Source organism: Pezoporus occidentalis, unplaced genomic scaffold (genome assembly GCF_034315485.1).
Source record: "Pezoporus occidentalis ecotype Australia unplaced genomic scaffold, CSIRO_AGI_Poc_V1 ctg19, whole genome shotgun sequence".
Classification (NCBI taxonomy): Eukaryota; Metazoa; Chordata; class Aves; order Psittaciformes; family Psittacidae; genus Pezoporus; species Pezoporus occidentalis.
In genome coordinates this window covers 10,177,870-10,205,491 of record NW_026913748.1, presented here as the reverse complement: position 1 = coordinate 10,205,491, position 27,622 = coordinate 10,177,870, and the positions used below count along the sequence as shown (strand labels likewise).

The 27,622-nt window shown below is 38.4% G+C and overlaps 1 long non-coding RNA gene across 3 annotated transcripts in view; it reads right to left on the bottom strand.

Annotated features, from left to right (window-relative positions):
• Window positions 1-27,622, bottom strand: part of LOC134162646 (uncharacterized) — a 48,538-nt gene that overhangs the window by 15,727 nt on the left and 5,189 nt on the right. For 2 of the 3 annotated variants that reach the window (XR_009964389.1, XR_009964388.1), the window contains exons 2-3: window positions 24,510-24,590; window positions 10,998-11,143 (exon numbers count right to left, since the gene is read on the bottom strand). This is a non-coding gene — a long non-coding RNA (uncharacterized LOC134162646). The remainder of the gene's footprint in view (window positions 1-10,997; window positions 11,144-24,509; window positions 24,591-27,622) is intronic. The other variant, XR_009964390.1, reaches the window with a different exon arrangement.

Genomic DNA, 27,622 nt, shown 5'->3' with positions numbered 1-27,622 from the left:
TCTTGGTACGTTAGGCACAAACATACCCTAAGTTGCAACAAACATATTATTTTCAAAAGTAAAAGTAGTAATAATAATAATTACACCAAAACCCCAAACAAAACCAAAACCAAACCCATAAACACTCAAAAACTAAGGAATGATCAGAGGAACACTGTAGAATGCAAGAGGTTAGTTAAAAGCTGCTCTCTTTAAAATTACTGACTTAGCAGGGAAAAGTGCATTATTCCAAGAAAAACAGGACCTATGTTCTCTAGAACAATTTCTAGTTTCTTTATATCTGTGCTGAAACAGTGTAAAGCTAGACACAAAACTAAAAGACAATGCTATGAAATGCATAATTTCTGAAAGATTAATACTCTTCTTCCAGTAGGTCCTTGACCTAGCTATTATAGATTATATTTGTCATGCAGACCAATAAGATCTGGAATTCTGTGTTGAAGTGGACAAAACTTCAATGCGTTCTGAAAAAAATTGTGCTGTTTAGTGTCATCAGCATCTTGCTTCTGGTGTAATGTTTCTTGGTTTCAAGATTAATACCTCAGCTAGTGGAAGTAGTAGAGATGTATACACAGAAAACTTGTTCTTCACTGCCATTCACAACTTGCTGTTTTGGAAGCAGATCGATCAATCACAAGTAGGCGAGTGAGGGTGGATCAGAGATGGTGATGAAGACGCAGGGACCTGAAAGCTACCTTCACCTCTAGGCAGCAGAAGGGCAGCAAAACACCTGGCAAATGAAGACATCACAGTCCAAATAATTCTGGCAGTTAAAATCGTGAAGCAAAAAGTTGGGAGATTATGATATAGTGCTGGAATGTTCCTGTTGGAAAGGGACAGTCTTCCAGACTTAAGATGATGTACCCTGTATTATTATAAATTATGCTCACTAAAAACATAGCTTTGCTATAAAAATGTAACAACCCCAGGAAAAAACAAACAAAAAAACCACATTAGTTCAATCAAACCAATTCAAGATTTTAAAATATAAAGTTCACAAAAGTACACTCTTTGTCAATGATTTGGCAAGCAAAGACATTTCACACACACATGGAGACAGAATAACTGAGTATTACCTTTTGCTAAGTGTCAGGTACTGGTGCTCTCGTCATTATCAGGAAAAAACGTGAAGATACATATTAACAAAACCTCAAAGAAATAGGATATTGTGTAGGAAATTTCAATTAGGCTTTTGTTTCCTTCTAGTCACCAACACTTAGGAACAGTTAATTTTATAGTGAGACATTGAATTTAAGCAAGCATCAGATGTCTCTATAGGGACCTAAGGAGGGGCATTTTTGTTCCCGCCAGGTAATATCACTGGACCCAAAGCTTGCCTGCAGATGCTTAGAAATACCTCAGTACTGCTAACCTGAGCATCTTAACACCTTTTTCCCCAAGAACTGTAGGCATATGTAAGATAGGCAACTTTTTTTCCCCGAATTTTAAATATGCTATACACACAGCACATTAACCAGAGATAGATGGAATCAGATCTCTATGAGGAAAAGCATACCGTCCACATCTGTTTATGTGAGATTGGGAAAATAAGGTGTACTACAGCAACTTCATGACAATTATTAAAGAACATAATCTGAATAGGAAAAATTCCAATCAAGTTTGGAATTTGACCTAAGAGAAGAAAATTGCCTATAATTTTTAATCGGCATTAAGTTACTCCTGACAAACACAGAGACCAAGGACCTAGTCTTCAGCCTGCTTTTCAAGCTGTGCTATGCTGCTGTACATGGAATAATTAAGAGTCACAGGGTTACAAAAGGAAGAATCTCTCTATCCTACCGGTTACTTCTCTGGAAAGAGGATTTATTTCTTTGCACTGCAAGAAGCGTTTTAGGTATTCAGTGCAGCAATTGCTCAGTGCAACCTTCCAAGTTCTTCCACAGTGTTAGGTTAGAAGATGAGACCTGTGAAGAAACTGGTATGGGTTTGCATCCTCTGGAAGAGGAAAGGACTTAGAAAGGACTGTACAAGACAGCATTAGAAAGAAGGAATATGACTTCCATTTCCAGCTGTTCTCCGCATGAAAAAAAAAAGACAAACCCAAGATCCTGTAATTTTTGAAAGAACATGCATTTTTAACTTCGTTCTTTTAGGAAGGTTTAGAGCTTAGCACTATAGTGAAAGCATGCAGATTTCATCAGTCCAGAGTTGACCATATAGGTCCTTGAATGGGGATTTACCCAAAATCATCAAGCTTGGCTTTTCCTCCTGGCTACCTGGAACAGTTCCGTACTCAGACTCCTGGTTAAGAATTCCATTATAAATTTATTACTTCTTCCCCCAGTGACTGTGGGGACCATAGGTACCATGTGCCCATCACAATGTAACTCCAGTGTTAATAAAAATTACATAGGTCTTAAGTGTCATGTGCTCATGTCCTTCTATATGAGGCTAACATTCAGTCTCATAAGAGACAGATCACAACTTTTTTTTCAGACTATTAAATAACACTGAAAAATTAAATTGTGGCAACCCATTCAAAATGAGTTGCAGATTTCAGGTTGAAATCTTCTTCCTTGTACTTTAATGGTCCCGAGATAAGAATTAATAATTTATCCATCAAGATAAGCAAACCCAATAATCCCCATGACAACTGTTTTCCAACATTGACAATGAAACAGAGCAATCTCCCAGCCATAAGTCATGGTTAATGCTCACTTTAGTAATTATACAGCTTCTACATAGTTGATTCACATCCAACTTAATATACAGCAAGAAATACAAAGACAACATTTCCTACAGCAAGCTCCTTCTTCTCTTTCTGTAACCTACAGCAAAGGAAGGCTGGGTGTTATGAAAAATATAATGGCTGGTATGCGAGGCTCCTAGAGATGTAAAGTAACAGGCAGGTCAGTTCAAAGACTTGGAATGACAGACTTTCATGGTAGAGAAATGTAAGAGTCGGCATTGAGAACCTGGTTACAACTATCACAAGAGTCAACAACTTAAACTGTTAACTTTGTTGAACTGCCAACTTACAAGAAGCTCTCCCAGTGCATTTGGAGAAGAGCACAGATTACCTCAACTGCCTTCCACAGGATATTTTGCATGCTCGCATTCAGCACAGAGTACAAGTAGATCCTTTGTTACAGCTTCAAGAAGTGAAGCTAGTCCTGTTGTTTCTGTTTTCTGGTTGTATCAATTCACGTGGTTTTGGTCAGTCTCTGCACAACTCTGATTTAAAGGAATAAGCGCTAAATTTAAATCTCCTTTGGCGAAAAAAAACCACTGTTTTATATCCTTGTCAGTTTGCTCTAAGCTCTCAGTGGCTTAAAACTGCTGTGTTTTAATTATAATAAATAAATTTCAACTATACTTTCAAGAATTTATGGATTTTAATTCTGTATGGGTGAACTAGTCTTTTTGGAATTAAACTACAAAACTATGCTGTTGTTGAATTCTATTAATGTTCCAAGCAATTAGAGAGATTGTTTGTTGTGGTTTAACCCCAGCCAGTAACCCACTGCTTTGCAGCCATTCTCCCACCCCACTCCCCCACCCCCAAGGCAGGATGGGGAGGAGAACTGAAAGAATGCAAACCCCACAGATTGAGATAAGAACAGTTTAATAACCAAAATAAAAATATAGTGATAATAAAAAGAATACCACCACCAGCAATAGTAATAGGAAACAACAAGAGAAGAAATTAAATCTCAGACAACACAAGTGATGCACAATGTAATTGCTCACCACCCGCTGACTGATACCCAGCCTGACCTGAGCAGAGATTGGGCCCTTTCAGGTAACTCCCCCCAGTTTATGTACACAGCATGATGTGCTGTGGTATGGAATACCTCTTTGGCTAGTTTGCGTCAGGTGTCCTGTCTCTGCTCTCTCTTGGCTTTTTGTGCCTCTCCTCACTGGCAGAGAGACTGAAAAGTCCTTGATCGCAGTAAGCATTACTTAGCAACAACTAAAACATTGGTGTGTTAATCAGCATTGTTCTCAGACACAGCACTGGACCAGGCACTAGGAAGGAGAAAAATAATTTACAGCTGAACCCACTACACTGTAGGACTACAGATGTATCATCTCTGTGACTGGCAAGAACTCGCATCAGTGCAACCAGGAAACACCAGAGAGGTACACTGCAGGGAAGAAGAAAAAACTTTTGATATGCTTTTCTCAGTGAAACATTTTGAGCAGTGCCCACCTTCTCTGAAGTCTTACTGTTGTTATGACAAATCAATGTAATAATTCATTTACATTGCTATAAGTCTTTTTCATCTACAAATTTCAAAGCAGCATTAGCAAAGATCCATAGCATGAAGAGCAAGAGGTGCATCAGCTTTCCAATATCCAGCCTTATGCTTGCAGACCTGCAATCAAAAACCCTTTCTTCTGTTAATGGAAATAGCATTCACTTTAATGGTTTACAGGTTGAAAAATCCTTAAATCCAATCCTATACTGAAAACCAAACACTGGTTAACCAACAAAGTTCAAACATTCAGACAAGAGGAGGTCTTTTTCCTCAACAACGGCATTTCTTCTGGCTAATTCCAGCAAGAGCTTTCCTCCCTACATATCCTTCTGTGGCAGAAAGCTTGGCACCATCTCATCCTACAAGAACAAGCTCTTCTGAACTTCCTGTCATTTCTTGCTGTAACCTCAACTCCCAAAGTCTCACACTATAAACAGTTACTCATCTGCTTATTTTATGAAATCATTCATGAACACAACATGGCACTTGTCTGCTAAGCTTCTCTGTCTGGAGGTAAAAAAAAAAAAAAGGGGGGGGGGGGGGTGTGGTGGAAATCAAGGCCAAGGGGAGAAGCCATTTATTTGTGAAATTTCAGAGCTTTAATTTTGAACAGATTTATAAAAAATAATAATTAAAAAAAATCAACATTCCTTAAAATTAATACAAACCTCTTAAGATGCTGATTTAGTCAAAGCAACCACTTGGTTCTCATTTTTGTTCTACTACCTTTATTCACTAATCTGAGTGAATCCTTATGACAATGGTAAGCCATTCTAAGGAAACATTTAAAACAAATCAAAGAACAACTTTGGAGCTATGCACTTTTAAGTAGTTCAAGTTAGGCATAAAAAATAGGACTCAGCTCAGCTAGCTTCAGACAACTACATCCTGGTCAGATCTAGTTGTCTAGACTTCCTTCAGTGAAGTGAAAGAAACAGACAGTTTAGGATGGGAATCCTGGCATGCCAACAAAACACACTCTCATGTTCATTGACCACACAGAGAATCCAACCTCTGCTTTCACTACAGGGAAATACAAAGCAGAATCACAAGTTCAGGCAAGACGCATCTCAGCTATCCCTTGCATATGATTTTTTTTTTTTTTCCCCAGTTTACAGACATTCAATTGAAGCATTCAAGTGTGCAGCATTTCTAAAAAGATCTTGGAGTATCTCAGCCTGGAAATTACCCCAAAAGGAAGCACTTAAACATTTGTAACCAATTGCTATTTAGGCTATTCAGGCAGATGGGTTACTTCACTCATTTTCAGCTGTGCTGTAGATGTCTTGAGGGTCACTTGTAGTAGCTTGATCCAGCACTTCTTTACAGCTACAAGTGGTCAAAATATTTACAACTCAAAATTGTGATTAACATCACAGAAGACACAAACAAAACCCAATCATGAAGCGTCTAACACCATCTAAATTTTTAGAGTTAAGGTTTATTTCCTTAACACTTCCTAACAGAAGAAATACTTTTCTTATGACTTGTTTTGAAATTTGAAAATGTTCAACATTTAATGCAGTGAGGGCTAATCTGCCTGAATTTATTTCCTTAGATGGTCAGTTTGATGCTCGCTTTTTTTAATACTGATCTTGCAATTCATAGCAATAAACTAACAATGTCCGTTTTTGACAAATCTGTAATTCCCAAACTTCCTCGAAATTGTTCATAGAACTGAATTCAGTCTCCAGATAAGAATCTCTCATTTGCATAACTGACTCCTGAATTTTGTTTTGTCTGTCTTTAGAGGATTTGAAGAGTTGGTATTTGTTCCTGACACAAATTTCCATTTTAAAACCTATGATGCTCTCCATTTCTGAAAATTCCTTGTAAATTTTCATTAGAGAAATGAAAAGGCACAAATACCCTCTAACATACTAATCTTCGCTACCTTACTTGAACCAATTTCTAAAGAAAGTGAAGATGAAATATTAAATTATATAACAAATTCAATTAACTGCATGGCGTATATATTACATACATACATTTAACTAATAAGAGTGACCATGGATATGTTCATTTCTCTTCAGGAAATGGGATAAGAAATTGTCAGCTATGCTGCTGCTGCCTGTAAAGACAGACATTTAGTACTATAAAACTGACAGAACAGAAATATTCCACTGCATTTTATCTTGCTATTCTGCCTTTCTTCACAATGCAAGCATGCAGTGAAATAATTTCAAAGAAGTCTCAGAAGCACCAACATCATTCATCTTTCCCCAAGAATGCAAGAAACAATGCATATTCCACAAAATTATCTATGGAGCAGAACATTTGCTTTCTGTGACATTCGGCTAAAACATCCTGTTTTCTGAAGGTATTAGTTTTACAAGCTAAAAACCTCTGTTAGAAACATTTTCAAGCCAGACAAGTGCTGACTTCCTCCTAAAGAAAAAAAAACAAAAAAAAAACATTGAGAAAGTCTGGTGAACACTAAGCCCAGGACCTGGGCCTGAGAAAGGTCAAGTCTGTTCTAAATGCAGAGCCGGTGATCTTCCAACAGAGTTCAAAAATCTACATCCTCTCCTCTTCCACTCCCAGTATAAATCATGGATTATTTAGATAATCTTTTGGGGACAAAGGTTAATGAGTCTTTAGGTCAAAAACCACTAGTAATCAGCATTATCAAATTAAACTTTTTTTTTTTTTTTTTGGTTACTGTTGTGTTCCTCATTTTTCCCTAGGAAAAAATTTTAATCCAAATTGGAAAAAAAACAAAACAAAACAACCCAAACTAAAACAAATCACAAAAAAAAAAACAACCACCAAAGTAAAGTAAACCGAACAAACCCTTTTAAGAGAATATTTTTCCTGAGCATGAATTCTATACACACACACTGTAGAGTCCCCGTAAAATCACATACCTATTTATCAGGAACAATGAATGCACCGCTGTGATTCTTCCAAGACATAATCAAGATGTTAGCTCGTTCTATACTTCAGAAACGCACAAACTTTCCTGCCTCAAAAAAAAGCTTGGCAACTAAAATGAAAAGATAATGTTTATAATGGAAGAGAGGTATGTGAAAAAAACAGGCACTGAAAGTAAAATGAGTACTTAATGCCTACTACATGCCTAGATTTAAGTAACAAACCAACAGTTACAAGAGCTCAAGCTTCAGGACATGTCATGGTTTAAGCCCAGCCGGTAACTCAAAACCCAGGAAAAGGCAGTCAGCATATTAATGACCATCACAATTTACAGACACAGCCCTTACTGAGCTTCTGTAGTTGCCTACATCTGCTGAGATAATTTGTTAAATGCCTACATCACAAACAACTGTATTTTCTCTTGCATCTCACCATTCTAGAGCACTGAATTATGGGGAGGGAACAAGATTTATTAAAGAGGCCAGGTAGTCCCAGGCAACTATACACTCTTCTAACACAGATAACAGTAACAAAGAAATGCTGATTTGTGTTGGTGTTTTAGTCTGAGGTTTGATGTTTGCTGTTCTTCGTTTTTTTTTTTTTAAATTCATAGAATCATAGAATATTTAGGGTTGGAAAGGACCTTAAGATCATCAAGTTCCAACCCCCCTGCCCTGAGCAGGGACACCTTACACTAAACGAGACACCCAAGACTTCGTCCAACCTGGCCCTGAACACTGCCAGGGATGGAGCATTCACAATCTCCCTGGGCAACCCGTTCCAGTGCCTCACCACCCTAACAGGAAAGAATTTCTTCCTTATATCCAATCTAAACTTCCCCTGTTTAAGTTTTAACCATTACCCCTTGTCCTGTCACTACAGTCCCTAATGAAGAGTCCCTCCCCAGCATCCTTGTAGGCCCCCTTCAGTTACTGGAAGGCTGCTATGAGGTCTCCATGCAGCCTTCTCTTCTCCAGGCTGAACAGCCCCAACTTCCTCAGCCTGTCTTCATACAGGAGGTGCTCCAGTCCCCTGATCATCCTCGTGGCCCTCCTCTGGACTTGTTCCAACAGTTCCATGTCCTTTTTATGTTGAGGACACCAGAACAGTACAAGATGCTCCAAGTAAGGTCTCATGAGAGCAGAGCAGAGGGGCAGGATCACCTCCTTCAACCTGCTGGTCACGCTCCTTTTGATGCAGCCCAGGATACAGTTCGCTTTCAGGGCTGTGAGCGCACACTGAAGCTGGCTCATGTTCCATTTCTCATCAACCAACACCCTCAAGTCCTTCTCCACAGGGCTGCTCCAGTCGTCTTCTTTGTCCAACCTGTAGCTGTGCCTGGGATTGCTCTGACCCAGGTGTAGGACCTTGCACTTGGCATGGTCAAACTTCATGAGGTTGGGATGGCATTCCTTTCCTCCAGGGTATCAACCGAACCACACAGCTTGGGGTCATCGGCAAAATTCCTGAGGGTGCACTCAATCCCACTGTCCACGTCAGTGACAAAGATGTTGAACAAGACCGGTCCCAACACCGATCCCTGAGGGACACCACTTGTTACTGGTCTCCAGCTGGACACTGAGCCATTAACCACAACTCTTTGTGTGCGGCCATCCAGCCAGTTCTTTATCCACCGAGTGGTCCACCTATCAAATTGATGTCTCTCCAATTTAGAGACAAGGATGTCGTGTGGGACAGTGTTGAATGCTTTGCACAAGTCCAGGTAGATGAAGTCAACGATTAAATTAAATATTTATATTTTTTTCCAGGAAAGCTTTCTATAGAAATACAACGGCAGTCATCTTAAAATAATTCCTGTCAGATGTTACTGTATTAACTGTAACACGAATTTATAACACATTGTATTAGGCAAGTTATCTATTAGCACAGGACACTGGGTCATGCCGATACAGAATTTAACTGCTGTACTTTAAGCTATTTTTGAGAGGAAAGTTTGAAACCTTCTGCCTAGGCTCATCTAGAAAGCAGAAGATACAGCACTACTCCTACAGGACTAACCCCAAAATCTCCAGTTACAAAATCCTTACTCCAGCACTTGTAAGACTTTCCTGGACTATCCATTTTAGTTCATATTTCCCAGGTATTCCCTTGGCCTTCCCCCCTTTAGTTGTTTTGGGTTTTTTTCCCCTTAAAGTACTTTCACAGTTTCAAGTAATAAGATGAGGAGGGTAAAAACAAATCAACCACCAAAATCACCCAGAGAAAACATTTTAATGGCAGCTGTAAACCTGCCATGCTATTAAATAGGGATTTGAAGGTTGGCAGCAAACAGCAAAGGCCTCTACTTCAGAAACATAGTTTCCACAGCTCCCATGAAATTCCCTACACATCTGAAGAAAAGTACAGTTCTCTCCCTAAAAATCTTACATCTTCTCACTGTAGGACTTGTTCTGATGTCCAGCAACTCACAGCAGCACACATGTTCAAGCCTCTCAGCCCCTCATATGGAGCACAGACTAACCAGCCAAAACCTAAGCTGGATTTTTACTACAGCTGGCTCTCTGCTATTTAGAAGAAAAAAGAAATAATGAGCAACCAGGCTGCTTCCACTATATTCTCAGTACTTCTGCTACTGCTGCTTCAGTATCACGAGGGAACAGGAAGAATGGTAAGACACTAGAGAAATGGAAGCAAGAGAGAGGCAACACAAAGGTTAAGTGAAAAGACAAGATAGTACACCTTCTGGTTTCAGAAACCACAGAGCTGGAGACCCAGAGCCTCTATGAGAAAAAATACCATGCTTTTATTGCTCTATTGCTCCTCCACTGGTCTCTTGGGCATCATCTCCTGACCTCCAAGCTAGATGTTTAATCTGACCCTGCACAACTGTTCTCATTATTGCATATTTAAGACAGCTTCATAATTAATAGAAGAAAATACCTTTATACCCAGCCCTGTTACAGAATTCTCTATTATCCTTCCTCTTGTCACAGTTCCATTAACAGATGCTAGTACTCTCTGTTATCCTTCCTCTTGTCACTGTTCCATTAACAGATGCTAGTATTTTCCACATTAACAAGTATGTTCAGAGATGCATTAACATCTTCATATTGTTACATATATACCACTAGACATTATGACCGTTCATTGAACACACTGTATTTGTTGCTTCTACCAAAGGCAGAACTTCTGCTCTTTTCCCTTATGTGGCAGGAAAATGTACATAAATGCTGGCCATAACATGTATGTTAAGAAAAGTGCTATGAAACATATGGATATTTTGTAAAAAGCTACAGAAACTAATTCTGATTTCACATTAACCAGCCTAAGTTGGGAGAAACTCCAGCCATGTTACCTCAGTGCCAAAAGTAGCACAGGATCAGCATCCAATCCTAAATGTCTCTAATGCATCTAGATGGAAAAGTTCAGGAAATATAAAACTGCACTACAAAGTTTCCTATGTGTTTTAATAGCAAACTTTGGGATGAGAAGCACTGAAGTATCAAACATTAAAATGCTTGCTTTGCCTCCTTTGCATCTTCTGATCAACTCTCATCCATGAATTGCAAAGTCTCATGGAGGCATTGTAATTAGCATACTTCCTTCCTTTCTGGAACCATGCTGATTTTTTAAAGGGAAGTGTAAGACATTCTTCCACTTACAATCGAACGTAAATTAAATAATGTATTAATTATTTCAGTAGCACTTGATATTTATTTTAATTAATCTTTAAGTCAGACATGAACACTGGGGAGTAACAGCAGGACATCAAAAGCAGAAAAAGTTTTGTGGTTTGGGGCTTTTTTTCCTTGTTTGAGAGCATTTTTAATGACAAATTAAACAATGCACTAATTTTTATTTTTTTTTTTTAATATAAGTTTGATGAAATCAAACTATATACAACAGCTGTTCCCAAAGAAAAGCTTCTGAATGCAAGACCTGTATGAGCAGGGCAAGAAATAAAAGCCACCAGCCCCACTTCATCTCAGTCTTCACTACAGAGCTGCGTATGGCATGTTGGGATTGGCAGTCTCTGCTTGAACAGCATTAAGAAGTTCAATTAGACTTGCTTCCTCAGGCTGTGGCTGGAGGTAAAAAAAAAAACAAACCAACCAAACTCTCCATATGCCCAGGAGTTTTGCTGGGTGCTATGTCCTGACCCAGGCAAAGCACCTCTTCCCCTTATCTTTGTCACCAAAAAGATGACCCACACACATATGCCAGGCTTTGCTACTGGAGCTAATCCTGAATTAACAGGGCTCAGGCTTGTATTTAGAGCTCTGACTAAAACACCTCCCTGGCACAAGAGAATTTATGCTGACAAGCAGCCTACAATCCCTTCCATGCCCTGGAGCTAACTGGTGTGAAGAGCTGATGATGGCAGTCTAGGCAAAGGGACCTATGGTCTCCTTGCTCCATCTCCTGTCACACATCACTGCAGTAAGCCACAGCACCAAGATCACCTTTGCCTATCCCAGGAACTTAAGTGAACTACAGATGAACTTTTCCCATCACTTCAAAGTGGCAACAGAAGCAAACACCATTTCTTTTTTATTATTTAAATTTTTTAAAACTGGGAATAATTTTTTCCTGGTCAAGCTGAACTTACACAGACTAACATTCTGAACCTTTTATTACAACTGCAAAACAAGAATTACTTTAGCACTTCAAAACACTGAGATCAAGACTCTTAAGTTTTGACCCCATTTTCACCTAGACATATGAATTATTCCTTACTAAGATGCTACAGGTTTTACATCAACATAGGCCAGTATTAACTGCTTTACTTGTCTGCATTCAGCCTCTACAGATACCACAAGTATATCAAAACATAACGGTCATATTTCTGGGAAAACACAGGCCTTCTCTTCTTAGAGAAATCTGAATTGGATTAAAATAGCAGACAGACTGGTCTAAAATTAGTCCAGTTTTCAGCGGTTTGGGTTTTTTTTAAGATAATAATAAATCTGCTTAAATATTTTTGTTGCCTGTGACCCTAAATAAATCACTTAGTGTTGTGTTTCATTTTCTTCCATCCATCAAATTGCAGCTGGAACAGAAGGAAGAAGGAAAGAGGAAACGCAATTCTGGCATGACTTTTGTGGCACAATCATTCAGGAGCATGCTTGGTAAATAACATGGATAGGATCAGTCCTGTGCACGCTTGGGACACTAGCTCACAGGAAGCGTGTACTGTGCTTAGCACATCAGTTCCCGACCCTCCACCCCAATTTCCTTCCCTGTGCCCACACACTGTATGGCCAGCTCTGGAAGCAAGACAGGCACAGAGGCTTATCCAACTTTATTTTGAGTAGCACAGAGGACAGGTACTCTCTGGAAGACATTTGTTCTAATGAATACCGCCACTGAAATGCAAAAAGCCCCTCAACGTAACTAAAAAAGCCACAACTTACACCCCACCTTCGGTCTCAACTGTGCTTTCACTTAAAAAAGGATTATTGTACTACAGTTATTTTAACTGACTCAAAATAAACTTATAGTTCCCAAGATAATTAGAAATTTCTGCACAAAGTAAACCCCACATTCCTCCCCAATATTCACAAAGTATCATAAAGAAGAAAAGTATCTCATACTATTTGCTCTACCTTTAATTTAGATAAAACAGAAGAAAACCACCTTTTCTCTGAACAGAGACAAGCTCAGATGGCTGATATTCCAAAGGTCTTTTTAGAAGTGACTGACAACAACATGGCTCAGTTCTGCAAGTCTCCTCACAGCTGAGCCCTATATCTCTCTACAGGAGATCAAACAGTAGCAGTTCCTCCAGGCCTTTCCCACTTGTGACCTTCTGGGTAAAAGCTCATCAATATGGAGTCTAGGTGTACTCAAGCTATGCTGTAAATCACAGGCAGCAACTCCACAGCACGCAGTGATTAGGCGGCTAGTAGGCAGTCTCTTGTTTCCTGTCACTCATCCTTATAGTAGCATTTGGCTTTTAGACAGGAGCTACCTCTCAACATTTTACACAGCTTCAGATACTAAGTATTTCCATCACTCGTACAGTTCCACCCCTCCAAAAATCCCTCTCCAAAGGAACACATAACCCAATATTAACATGCAGAGTTTCTCATCTTTTTTTACACTACATTAAAGTATTTACACTAATTGGAGACATGTGCTTAAACATCACAGAGGTTGCTCTGCAAATCCTACCCCTTCTTTTTCTAATCAGCACACGTGGGAAAAAAGAAGCTGCTTTCACAGCCAGGCAGTAGAAATGTCACTTTCAAAGTCAGTCCTGATAAGAAGTTACAGAGTACAAATGCAACTTTCCTCTTCATAATTGTTTTCTGAATCTGTCTAGTCACTCAAAATTCCCTTTTTTTTACATGCGTTTCTGCTTTGCACATTTCAGTGACTCTCCCATACAACTTCAAATACAGACAATATAATGAGAATTAAAGCTCTTTGAAAACCTATGCCCTGAATTCAATTAGCAGTATCAAGAATCCAGCAGTTAGCAGCAAGTCCAAAACATGTAATAGGATTATTTGAGAGTTTAATGATGAATAAAGCCCTACCCAAATATTTTCTTTCTTGCTTTCTTCTCCTCTAGAAGTATTTAACATAACTGGTTTTAAGTCTAACTTATTTCAGTATATAAAGTGGCATTTAGGTTGGTACAGAAAAGACCTATCAATTGGATACCCATTACCTCCACCTGCCTCATCATATAGCAGTTCCACTTGCACTGAAACTATATTCAGCTGTAACAGCAGACATTAGCAAATGTTGCTAAGAACAGACACGCTTAGGAGTGATCACATCCGTCTGTGCTCCTCATCATCTACAGCCTCTGATTCAGACAGGTCCCATCAATGCCACACAACATTTGACCTGGGTCTTCCGAGGACCTTATGTTGAAATAACAAGAACATTGTCACAGCATTCCACTGACTAATGCTAAGAGCAAGCACTTCATGCTCTGATGAGCTGGAGGTACTTGAGGATCCAGGGTCTTCAGGGATAGCATTAAGAGGACTTTATAAAACAGAAGAAGCCAAACCTGTAACAGTCTTAACCAAACTACCAGCAGCAACTACACCCTGGAGTAAAATTTCTCCAAACCATATCTTTCATTAGTCTTTGGGAAATCTACTTTATTCCAATGAAAGTCCAAGAGCAATGTTACAAATAAACAGTCAAGGAATTTTGTTTCAGTGTCTACAGTTTAAAACACACAGTTACTCTTTATTAACAGAACTTACAATATTTCTATTTGCTGCTACTTCCATCTCAGGACATTCTCTACCCAGAAACATGGGGGGATGTGTGGGGTGTATATGTGTAAAATTCAATTCTCTGCCACAATTAAAAAAAAAAAAAAAAAAAGCTTCCAAGCCTGAAATTATGACCCACAAACTTACAAGCAATCAGCTCCAGACACAAAACTCCAGAGCCACTCACCAAACTGGAATCAATTCCAGGAGAAATGCAGAGCTACAGTATGGAGCACAACTTGAGGGAAGCAAGTTTTAAGTAACTGCTCCAGGAATAAGCTTGAACAAACCAAACCAGATCTAGCACAGCCCTGAGCTAAGCTGTAAGAAAGCCCAGCTTATAAAAAGCCCATAGCCTACCACACATGCAAATTGCCACTATTTAGTTAAGAGCAGTTACCTGTTCCATCTCCTTTGTACTGCTGCGGCATTGACAAAACTGTTTCAGGCTCTTCACTGCCTATGTAATGTTAAGACGTGAGTTATGTAGGTACTGGATTGCCAGAAAATGCCTCTATTGTGCCTTGGAATTTCTTGGGGGTTAGATGCAATATATTCACCTGATTGGTATATAAGAAAGTCAGTCTTTCTGGTAGAAATCTCCTCTTAACTTTGATGCACTGAAGGAAAACTGAGCTCTCCACCTGAAAGAATTCATAAAGCTCTACAGTATTAAAACACCAATAGGAACAAAAAGCTTTGATGTAATTATTACCAGTAGGTGGTATGCATTAACTGCTATTTTCAAACCAGCAGGTTATTCAGCAGCTTTAGAAACAATAAAACCCTCAAGACCTGAGGCAAAAAAAAACAAAACCCAAACAACTAAAAAACAGTTTAAAAAACTTAAAAAAAAATCATTAACAAATCTTAAGCATTCATGATAAATTGCAATTATAAGCAAGCATTCATGCTTGCAATAATTAGCAACATACCTCAACATTACTGAATGCCAGTGAAGTCAAGAATACTCTTCACGAAAGAACAATACAGTGGAGGTGGCCAAGTTGTATTTAAACGGAGGCATAGGCAATTTTGTTAACTGAAGAAAGGCCAGCTGTAAATAGGATGGGCTTACAGTTTGTAGCATTTCTTCAGAACCAGGAACTACACAGACTGAAATGAAACCACTTTTCTCTAAAGATTTTAAAAAACGATAGTGTGCTTGCTAGCCATTTTTCAAAATACTTATCAGTAACATGACATTTTTACTCTAAATTGGAGCTTTGGTGAATGAGTATTTTGAGTTCTGTTGTCAACAAGAATCTCCCAAGACTTTAAAGTGTACACCTAAGAGAAATATCAATTTAACATCAAGTGTACATCTAAGTAGCTGTAACCTGAACACAAGATGTACATCTAAGCGCAACATTGGCAAACAAGGTAGCCTGCTCAATTCCTATTCAGTACAGCAACAAAAAAACCTCCTGAGCAACCAAACCCAAACACTAGTAGTATGGACTGTTGTTCTATTTCCAGTGACACCAAGCTCAAATTTTATTTAATTATGCTCTAGGTAAATACAATAAATTCTTACCAAAGTTGTTTATGTCAGTGTCTCAACAGTTTTTTCAGACTGTGGTTTCTCCCCTCATAATAATATACTGTCAGTTTTATCTAATAAAGCAACAGAAGACTGCAAGAAGTTTAAGCAAAGAAAAAAAAACATATGCATATATAAAACCCCGAATCTGTAGCAACTTAAATGCCTTTAAAATCTCACTGTAAATTTATTGTCTTAGGCTAACTGGGAGCTTGAGGAGGAGACAAAGATTTTAAGTTAAGACCTCTTAATAGCTAATTGTATGCTGCTATAACTTGGCTGGCAAATCTGAACTAAATGAGGAAAACTAGAAGAATTCATAGCAGTAGACAAAGTCCTTTGTGAAGATCAGAATGTTTTTAATGAAGTAGAAAAGGCAAAAGGTTCAGTACATTTTTCTTGTATGCTTGGAGTGAAGCAGGATGACAGGCTAGTATCACAAGATGATGAAGTACTTTCCAGTCCATTAGTAACTAAGGAATATGTTAAACAACATCTACAAGAAATAAACACCCTCAGAATTAGTATACTTAGATAACCCCCAGTGAATATTTGAAATATATTTGCAGATGATTTCTCTGGCCTCCCTGATCCAAATCTAATATATTCAGGGCATAAATTGTATTTTCCATGATTGAAAGAAACCTAAAAGTCTACCTATATTCTGAAAGAGTAGCCTGGTTGTGAGCATAACACCTGCACTAAAAAAAAAAAATAAAAATCCACCTTCCTCTGCTGAATTTCAATCCTAAACAAGGTGATGAGGTCAATAAATTAAGACTTAAATAATTGCCACTATATCCCTGTCAAAAGAAGGCTATGTTGACCTACAGAAAGAAGTAACAAAGTAGTTCTGGTTTCATTGTGGTTTACAAAGCTAGATTTATATACAACTTGATTTATACAAGTAGATGAAAAGTTGGACATGAGCCAGCAGTGTGTGCTCACAACCCAGAAAGCCAACTGCATGCTGGGCGGCTTCAAAAGGAGTGTGACCAGAAGGTTTTTGAAGGAAGTGATCCTGCTCCTCTGCTCTCGTAAGACCTCCACCTGTAGCACTGCATTCAGCTCTGGGACCCCCAGCACAGGAAGGAACGTGGGCCCATTGGAGTGAATTCAGAGGAGAGCCATGAAGATGATCATGGGGCTGAAGCACCTCTCCTATGAAGGCAGGCTGAGAGAGCTGGGGTTGTTCAACCTGGAGAAGAGAAGGCTCTCGGGAGACATTACAGCAGCCTTCAAGTGCCTAGAAGGGGCCTACAAGAAATTAGAGAAATAATGGCATAGTGACAAGTCAAGCTGCAATGGCTTCAAACTGACAGAAGGGAGGTTTAGATTAGCTATTAGAAAGAAATTCTTCACTATGAGAATATAGTGAGACACTGGAACAGGTTGCCCAGAGATTTTGTGGATGCCCCATCCCTATAAGTGTTCAAGCCCAGGTTGGATGGAGCTCTTAGCAACCTAATCTAGTTGAAGATGTCCCTGCTCATGGCAGCATGGTTGCACTAGATGACTTTAAAAAAGTCCCTTCTAACCCAAACTGTTCTATCATCTAAACTGACTATCCTTTACCTCCATATCACATTAGAATTAGCACCCCATGATATTCTGATCAGTACTTATAAAATAATAATTTATTTAATAAAAATAAAATATTTAAAAAGTTATTTTAAGAGGAATTTAAAGACTTCTTTTAAAATAACTTTGAAGAAATAGAAAATTGTTCTCAGAAGAACCATGAACTGAAAAACAACCCCCCCAAAAAAAAAAAAAAAACAAACCACTTTTAGCAAAAGAGCTTGCGATCTTTTTAGCTCATCCAAGAGATCGTCGTCACCATCATGCTACAACACACTATGTAAACACTTTCACAGACAGAAGTTACTATGTACTACACTGACTTTTAACAAAGGCTTTGCTTACATTAACAGGCAGCACAGCCCCACTCAGAAAGTAGGGTGCCAAGGACCTCATGCCCAGCACCCATCAGGGGGTCTTGCAAGGGGAAGGAGGTAAAGGAAGAGAGATTTCAGACCAGCCATAGCCTGCTTTCTTGGCCCCAAATGATTCTTCACAGCTGGAGCACATTAGCTACACTCCTGCTCCTGGAACACATACACTGGTAGAAGCTCACTCTAAAGGAATCTGCTCCCCAGCTCCAGGACTTTCTCTAATTCAGGGAGCAGGGTGGGGTAGAGGACACAGAAGAGGAGGAGAGGAGCAGGAGTAAATAAAGGATTAGCAAACCTGCTTCAAAATGCATGCCCAATTTTAACTGACATGGTACTGCAGGTGCACCAAAATCCTCATCAGGATTGACTGCTAGAAGCTGAAGTCAGAATGCATAATTATTAGTATTTTAAAACTGTAAAGTAGATGTATTAACTTGAAAAAGCTAATTCACATAAGAATTCAGTATCTCCATTTCTGGCCATCTCAAAACCAAGGCAGAAAGCCTTTCTGGAAGATATGAATAGCTTTGCTTGACTAAACCTAAGTCTACTTTATTTATGAAGATTACGCATTGAAAACGCTACATCAACAGGTACACATAATAGCCGTAATATATGACAAAATATTTACATTGATTCATATGGTACGGAATGTATTGGCAGGAATTACTGAAAAAGATCATGCATGAAGGAGATATACATGGAGAGGGCACAGAACCCTTTTCTCAAGACAGCAAAATTCAGCTTTTACCTGTTTATTTAGACACCTGTATAAAACAGTGACAGTTTCGCAGAGGTAATCTTTCACAACTTAAAAAGCAGCCCAGCAGAACTACATATTCTTGATGTTTTGGGGAAATGAGGTGACATGCAAGCAGGCCTAAATCCTAACTATTTCATTTTTGTAATAACTGTATGATTTTTCACTAATGCAGTAAACCTTCTCACCTGGATTCTCATCCCCCCACATACTTCCATATAGTTACTTTCATACACATTGTCTCATGTTCTAGCTTATGAACGATAGTCACCTCAGTTTGGAAAGTAGCCAAGACCTAAATCAGGTGTAAACTAAAAATCAGGAAAACTCATTTATTTAGTGTACAGGAAGACCACATTATTATTAAAATGTTAGACAGAAGTGTAGCTAAACAGTGTTTATCCGTAATTTGTATATCAGCAACAGAATAACAAATCCAAGCTCTCTACCTATGTATCATGAGAAAGAGGGATATGATACTCACGGAAAAGTAAAATGGCACCAACTGCTTAGTTCTAATTCTCTCCCTTGCAGAAAAGTTGAGGATGTCTATCTTCACTCCTAAACTATGATGATACTTCAGCTCTAGTAATTTAGTGTCCCTGCTGTAATTTGTAACCAAATTATTTCATCAGGAAACTCATGAGACCATATTGTCATCATTGTACCTATTCATAAGCATTTCCTGACAAACATACTAAGTTTAATGGCACATATAAGAGGATGAACATGCAGTTTTGAAATTCATTATAAGCTGCTAAAAAAAGGGCCTTCTGCAGAACAATTTAAGGCATAAAATCTTTTGACACCTAAACCAGTTCCTTAGGGCTTCTCCAATTCTATAAACAGCATACAAGGCACACACAAGTTTTGTACTACAGACCTCAAGTCTAACATCTTCACTTACATACAACTAATATACATTATCTTTCTTTGAAGACTGGGAAAAGTTTGAGTCAATAAGCTCAAGCACAAAAACATCTTGCTATGAGGCTGCCTCTTAACCATAAGCTCACTGTTGTCTAAAAGATGTGGGGGCTCTTTTGCCAAAGAGAATAACCTTTGGCAGAGCTAAGGTTAATACGTCATTTATTTGAGTACTTCAAATCACTCTAGTGGTTTTGTTTGTTTGCTTACCCAAATGGGGATGGGGAGAGAATTTTGTTGTTTCTGCTGGACTGCTTCTTGGTTTTGTTTGTTTGTTGTTTGGTTTTTGTTTAAAGAGGTGGGTATTTCTAGAAAAGGAACTTCAGTGCTTGTACTACTAACCTGAGCTAGGCCCACACAGCAAAACAGCAAAGTAGAACACAGTGGATCATGGATTCAATGCATTGATCTGGATGCATAAATGGTTTAGTTTTACTATATGTTTGCGAACAGGCTTTTTACATAACTGAAAAGAGATCACAGTTCCAGTTCCTGAAGAGATTACACAACTCAATACAAAGGGAACACTGGATCCATGTGAAAATATAATCACACCTTACCACAATTTGAAAAGTAAGAGCAACTCGCTAACTTCTTTAAAAAGCAAGCACATCAACAAATACCAAACACTCAGAATTTCTGACACTGGCTCTTGAGTGGACCCAAAATAAAGAATGGAGGGAAGAAGCCTCATAAAGAGAAAACATCTGCAGGGCAAGACACTAAACAGAAAGATTTGGGTTTGAAACCAACCTCCACTCCAAGGGTGGTAATCTTGAAGACTGGAACTTTTCCAAGTCTCATTCAGCAGCTGCTGGCTGAAACAACCCTCTGGATGTTCAAGGGAGCTTTCTTTCTACCACCTCCAAAAATATTGCTGTAGCCCCGCTGCAGAGAAGCTTTCTGCTTCACTTCACCTTCTTACTCTCCAACCTTCTCCCTGCTCCTTACTTTCTCTATCCCATTCTTTGTAACACCCAGCTCACAAAAATTTCTCTAATCTATACATGCTCAGCCTTTCTCTAGGAGGAGCAATCTTCCTCTACCCTTCAAAGGTTTACTAGCAACCAAGGAAGCAGAAAGAGATCAACAAGCAGCTCCTCCCATATCACATTCTCATTAAAACAAAAAAAATCTCACCTCCAGTAGATTAACAAAGTCACTAACAATTCTGCAATCTACAGAAGAAAGGAAGAACTCTAGAGATGAAGGCAAACACCAACACTTTTATGATCTTTCACAGGTGGTGAATTTGAGGAATTAAAAAAAAAAAAAAATCTAGAGAAAACATGAAAAAATCTCCCATGGTAAAAATCTGACAACTTTTTGTAGCACCCAAGGAGTTCAATTAGCATATGCTCACACTTCAGAAGAATCAGTAATGCTTGGCTGTCCTTAAAAATAGGTATTGTTTCAGACCACACACTTAAGTTCCACAAAGCATTACTCAAAACAGTACGTGTGGTGTAAAGCATGGCAGAAATCAGCATGTCTTAAAACTGTGCATCTGTCATATGCGCTTCATCAAAAGCAAGCGTGCACACACACATTCTGGCACAGGAATGACTACTGTTCTTTGTGATAACTGACATAAAGATCCAGAGGAACTTCTAAAACAGCCCATAGCATTGCTAATGGAAGCTACTTCACATATTTAACTCTGAAACAACAGTTCTAGTTAATCTCCTTATTAGAAAGATGATGTTCTGCTCTGGACTCTAAATGAATCTGTTTGCCCTTGCTGCACTTGTGATAGAAGGGAAGGGCTTTGGCCTTAACTTTACAACTGAGCATATATCTTAACTATAGTATATTAATCAAATAAGCAATTAAGATCAGATGATGTATGTGCTGCCTGAGGAGCCACATCAAGATTCTTAGGTCAGGGTCAGATTAAGGCACAGCTATGACAGGTGAGCATCTGTTGAAGCCCCTTCTGTGACTATATAATGTTAAGAGCTATTCAGTAATAAACTGAATTAGTTCTCCAATACACATTCCTGTGTAACCTGGCGAACCCTTGAGAGTAAACAAGGAATTGCACGACCTGGGAGGAGTCACCTCGGGCAGGTGTGGTTTCTGAAGTTTTAAACTGATCTTGAAATCATTGCTTTTATCATAAAATTTAAGCACTTCTGGAAAATATCTTTTACAATGAAGACAGTTTAGACTCTCTAGTCTCAGATTAAAGAAATCTGAAAACATTAAATTGTTATCATGGCAGAAATTAAGGATTAAAGTGCAGATGCAACAAGAAGAAAGATATAAAAATGGCCCTGACTTCCCCTATAAATCCCCTTATCTCTGCAAATCATATCTGTTTACTCTCCTAACAAATAAAATTTTATTGTGGCAGCTTTCACCCTCCAGAGTTAGGACAGACATAGAAAGCCACGCTGGATTGAGCCATGCATCAGTGACATGTCAACCAAGTTCTAAATGAAGAGCCTTCTGCAGACTGAAGCAGAAGTAACAGTTTTGATTTTTCAGACTGAGGCTGACTTTGCAATTCTGGAAGTCAATAAAAAATGTTTGACTCGTAAACTGAGAAGATTTGGTCTGGAAGTCACTGAGAAAAAATAAATGTAGTGCTCCCAGCATGCCAGTTTGACAGGGTCACTTTGCTTTTCTGACCACAATTCTACTTTAAAACTAACCTTTCAACAGCTGCTCAGTTTCAGTCATCAATCCTACTACTGTTGAAAAGCAATAGCAAAACCACCAATTGATTTCAACAGAACAGCATAAGGCTTTTGATAGCACTTAGCTTATAAAAGCCTTACAACCCACAAAATGACCATAAAAAATCTCAGTATGATTTAGACAGACAGAAAACATCCCTGTTGACCCAACTAAGATCACTAGAGACCTACATATATTTTTCAACAAATGGAAGGGTTTATGACTTTTCTTTTTTTTTTGTAAACCAAGCCAAGGGTATGACAGAAAACAAAACCTATTTTATCTCAGGTGTAATCTGAACATCAATTTTGTGACAATGTAGAAAATCTCTGGATGTTAACCATATTTAGCAGGCAAGCATAGCCCCCTGACTAAGGCTGCATTTTGTAAGCTGCAATGGGTCTACACTGACTTGCAGGTTCTGGGCAATCTGAATTCAAGGCTGTGGGAGCAGTGATGCAGAAGACATTGCTGAGGTCAATCTGGAACATTCACATGCCCAGCACAGCCATACTCAAGCCTGTTCAGTAGCGGAGCAGTGTCACTCCTTTTCATAACATTCTTCTAAAGTGCTCACAAAACACCATTCCTGTCTGCCCTGCAAAGGTGAGGCAGTAGTTTATGACTCCTGACATTAAGGTCATGATCTGTGGGCTGCAGGGGGCTTGGCTGTTTTCATGCAAACTGAAATGTGATTTAGCATTATTTCCTTTAAGAAAGAATTCAGACATGTAAAACTGAGATCAGTTATTTAGGTTACTTTGTAAAAATAAAGAAACTTACATTGATATGAAAGGTTAACAGATGTACGGGGGGCTAGGCCAAGCCACTTGCTTAAGCGTTACTGCTTGCTCATGCTTTTCGTACTTACAATGTACAAGGGGGTAGATAAAACCGCTTACTTAACAATGTTACTACTCGTTCATGCTTATCGTACTAGCCGTATATGCTAGAACAAACTATAAGAACGTGGCTATTGCTAAGAGGTAGGGACCGTGACTTGATTCCCTTGGTGCCTTTGGACAACTTGATTCCCTTGGCGCCTAGGACGGCTGAAATTGGCTCTGCACTTTGGACAACAACCATGCCTCCAGGGAGCATGTGTAAAGACTAGAGGTGAAAAGTTCAGGCTCAAGGAAGACTCGTTTATTTCATCTTGAGACCTTTGCCCATGACCACCTGGAGGCACTGCGCAGGCGCAAAGTACTTCTTAGCTCATTATAATACGAAGCAGGGATAGGACATGAATATGTATAGGCATGTTGTACAATCTCATGCATATGTATAACTTTAGAGGATAAATATAAAGGGGAAACAACGCTGAGGTGTGCACGCTTTTGGAGGAGTTATCCCCCATGCGCCTCAGCACTGAATAAAGCATACCTACTTTACGACTTTAATGAGTTGTGGAGTCTATCCGTGCATCAACATAACTAAGTGTATGGAAAAGTCAGTGGTTATACTTTTTCTATCTAATGTTGCAGCAACCATTTCTAAACCTATGTAATTTCCTATATGCTCCATGGTCCTTTCAGATGAAAATCCGTTTTTGCTAGTTGTGATGCATAACAAGTAATAAATTGCAAGGGAGTACTCTCAATTTTCCTCCTGACCTGATAATTTCTGTCAACATACTTCTTCATTTATCAGGATGCTCACAGAAAAAATGAACATTCGATTGCAAATGTGTCAAGATGTGCCACCAGTGCTCCGGGGCCACATCTCACCTTCTTCTAAATTAGCTAATGTAGCCACAACACTGTTTACCAACTGGAGACTATTCCCCCCTAATTCCACTACAGTGAAAACACTTGAGACTTTTAAATGGAGCAGCAATATTGTAATGCAAAGCAAGCCGCAGGACCACTAAAGCTCTCCTATTTCACTGCCCTTCAGGCAACTATTGATTCTGAGACACCAACAGGCCTCAAAAGGGAAAAAACAAAAAGACAAGTAAAGAAGTAGACAATTCCTATGCAAGTTTCAAATTCAAAAATCATTACCTTCACTGAAACATTTTACCACAGAAAGTTGTCCCAGCACAACATGCCAAAATGGATGTCTTTTCACCTCTTTAGTTTGCCTGCTCTTGCAAATCCACTCAGTTAACAGTCTGTTCCTGCCTTTTAGTACATCTTTTTCACATTATCTAGCTCTTCTGAAACAAAGAGATTCTTCCCAGCCCACACAGTGAGCTGTCATCACTTTATCAACTGTTCTGAGCAGTTACAGTTTTCTGTACACTAATTAAAACTTCATATAGAACCTGAGCTAATTAAACCCCCTAACAAATTAAGTATGAAACAAACTGGCTGTAACTAGGTATTTACATTATGCAGATACCTACTGATGAATGTGTTTGTAGTCTTCTTTTCCCTCCTGCTTCTTTCAGCAGCAGTCAACAGCTGTGGGCATACAAAGAATCTGTAACAATTCAAGATTCAGATGTTAAATCCTGAGGTATTTTTTCCTCACAGTCATAAGCCCCATTAGTGCCTCTACAATATGCTCTGTAGTGCTATATACCTGGGGCTTGTTTCTATTCCTGAATTCCACAATTCTACAGCTAACTTTGATTATTTTTCCCTCCTATTATCCTCACTATATGAATGAGAATAAAATAATTTATAAATTTCTCATGAGAGTCTACATGCAAGAACTTCTCACAGTCAAATAAAGTCCAAAAAATGGTTCAGTAATACATTTACACATTGCCCTCAAGAAAAAAAAAACAAATGTAGCCCAAACCCAAAAGCTTTCTGTGAACGTGCTGTTTTACACTTGCCGTTTCTAAGCAAGAATGTTGCAAGATTTCCTATGCACTACTGAAAAAAGTGGTTTTCAGTATATTACAGTTCAGTAAGTTTTAATGAAAATAGATACTTTTCAGATATTTTAATGTGATACACTTCAGATGCACTTTTAATATGACACTATCAAGTCAATTTTGAGTCAGATCAGCTCCTACTAGATTTCAGACCAAGTAAAATATTCCGTGACTTTTGTCTTAACTCCAATGGTAATGCTTCTAAATTAGTAAATCTAGCCCTGAAATGCTTGTATTCTTTCTGCACCAAGCAAAACAAAACCCCTAAGTGAGAACGTGAAAGTAATACTAACCATACTAAACTGTAACAGTTGCCATTGCCCAAAAACTACATAAACAATATAATTATTAATAGTAACTTGGATCATAAAAATCACATCAGATGAATCTCTGTCTTTATCTATGTACAAAACATAACCAAAATAATTACTTGTTACCATTTTGATCTGCATTAGAACTCTGTCTGAACCCTTATCTTAGACTATAAGCATCTCATTCTGGTGAAACTACGTTTAGTAAAATATTAAGTAGACTGAAATGAAAATATGATACATTTAATTAGAAAAACTGACCATAAAAATTAAACCAAATTATAGGCTTTAGTAACAGAAGGCTTATTAAAAAAAACACAGGGTTTTACCAGCTAGTTATCCAAGTGCAATTCTACTGAGAGCCGCTGGAATGTTCTCACTAGAATGACACACTGCAGCACACTAATAAATAATTCTAATTATACTCTACTTGCAAATTCTCTGGAACTATTTTAAAAGTGCACAAGCCTATTAGAGAGTATAAGCAAAATCACATAGCAATATTATGACTTGATTATTCTGGCTGATAGATTCTGGAGTGCTCAGCATCTTTTCATATGAATTACATCTTGCAATAACAGTACCTTTAAGAACTTCCAAGGTCTTTTAAAGATGTTTTTTGTGGCTCAATCATAACTGCGATGAGCATGAACTTAGAAGGACATTGAACTATGTTCACCATCAAATAAAAAATGCCTCTATAAAACTCTACTAAGGCAAATATTACTGTTTCTCTTTGGACCGTCTTCCAGTTTTAGAATTCCAGGTACCATAACATTACCTGAAAAAAAAGAGAATGAAACTAACCATCCTGTGGTCCAACTCATTCTATTTTTTAATACAGTTTAGATTTAAAGGGCCGGCCAGCACAGCTCTATACACAGACACAGCATTACATTATAAAACTAAATATCTATAAACAGTCTCAAACTTAAATGTAATCAGGTCAACTGAGTTCCTGTACTGTAAGCAACAGAGCACTTCATCTGCATTTGTCACCTTTGTCTATCAAAACACCAAAAAAAAAACACCAAATCTTACAGAATTATAGAATAGGTGAAGAAACCGTTAGATGCCAGGAAACCTAGGCACAGTTGAAAGGAACCTTCGGAAATTGTCCAGTACTCCCCTGTCAAAGCAGGGTTAGTAAGACCAGGTTGCTCAGGACTCTCTCCATTTGGGTTTTTGGTATCTCCAAGGATGAAGACTTGACAATCTTTCTGGGCAACCACTTCCAGTTTTCAATCATTCTCAGGGTAAAATACTAAATGTTTTAAATTCATTCCTTGTACCTCAATTTGTGCCCATTGCCACTTTTTCTGTCACTGTATACCACTGAGGATAGTTTGGCTCCATTTCTTTACACTGTCCCATCAGGTGACGATAAAATCTCTTCCTAATGCAGCCCAGGATGCTGCTGGCTTTCTTTGCTACCAAGGACACGTTGCTGGTTCATATTCAACCCAGCATCAAGCTCTGTAGCTTCCTGCAATGTTTAGATTCTGATACACTTAGCTCATTGTATTTGGAGACTGAACATCTCCCATAGAACAGTAAGTTATGAATAAATGTTACTATTTTAATTTCCAATTTTATTCTTCTAATACATGTTGGTCATAATACAACTTCAGCTTGAAAGCACTCTGAACTTCACAGTACTAATCTAGTAGAAATTAGGAGTTTAGTATTTGCTTATTTAAGTTGTGATCTAATAAAAACCTCATCCAGAAGATACTATTATGAGGTAGTGTATACCCCACAGACAAACCTTACTACATTTACAGCACAGAAAATCAGGAAAAAAATACTAAATACTTAAAAGAAAACATAAAACCTTTTAAAAGAAAATGTGTTCCTCCTTCTCACATTCCCATAATGATTCAAGTCATGGATTTACAGAGAGATAAGCCTCACTGTGGAAAAAAAAATAATCCGTCCTCTGCCCTGCCTCATATATACTGTTCAAACACCAGGCTTTTGCAGAAAATATCTACAATCAAAAAAGGCAGGAGATGTGATTTTGAGAGTTAGGAGAATTGTAGATGACAAGGAACACGCTCAGCTGGAGTCCTGCTTCATCTCCAAAATGATGGAAGCAATCTCAAGCCTCTGCTGATTATTGAAAGAGCTGACATTAAACTTGAAGGGCCCCAAGCAGAGACTAAGACGTTATAGCTCAACACTAACACCTTAAGTACTACGCAGAAAGACTTTACTTCCATTACAGATCAACATATCTCACATATTTACTTGAGATAAGAACATATGTGTTGGCATTTTATTACAAAACTATTAAAATGCTGCAAATTCAAACACTA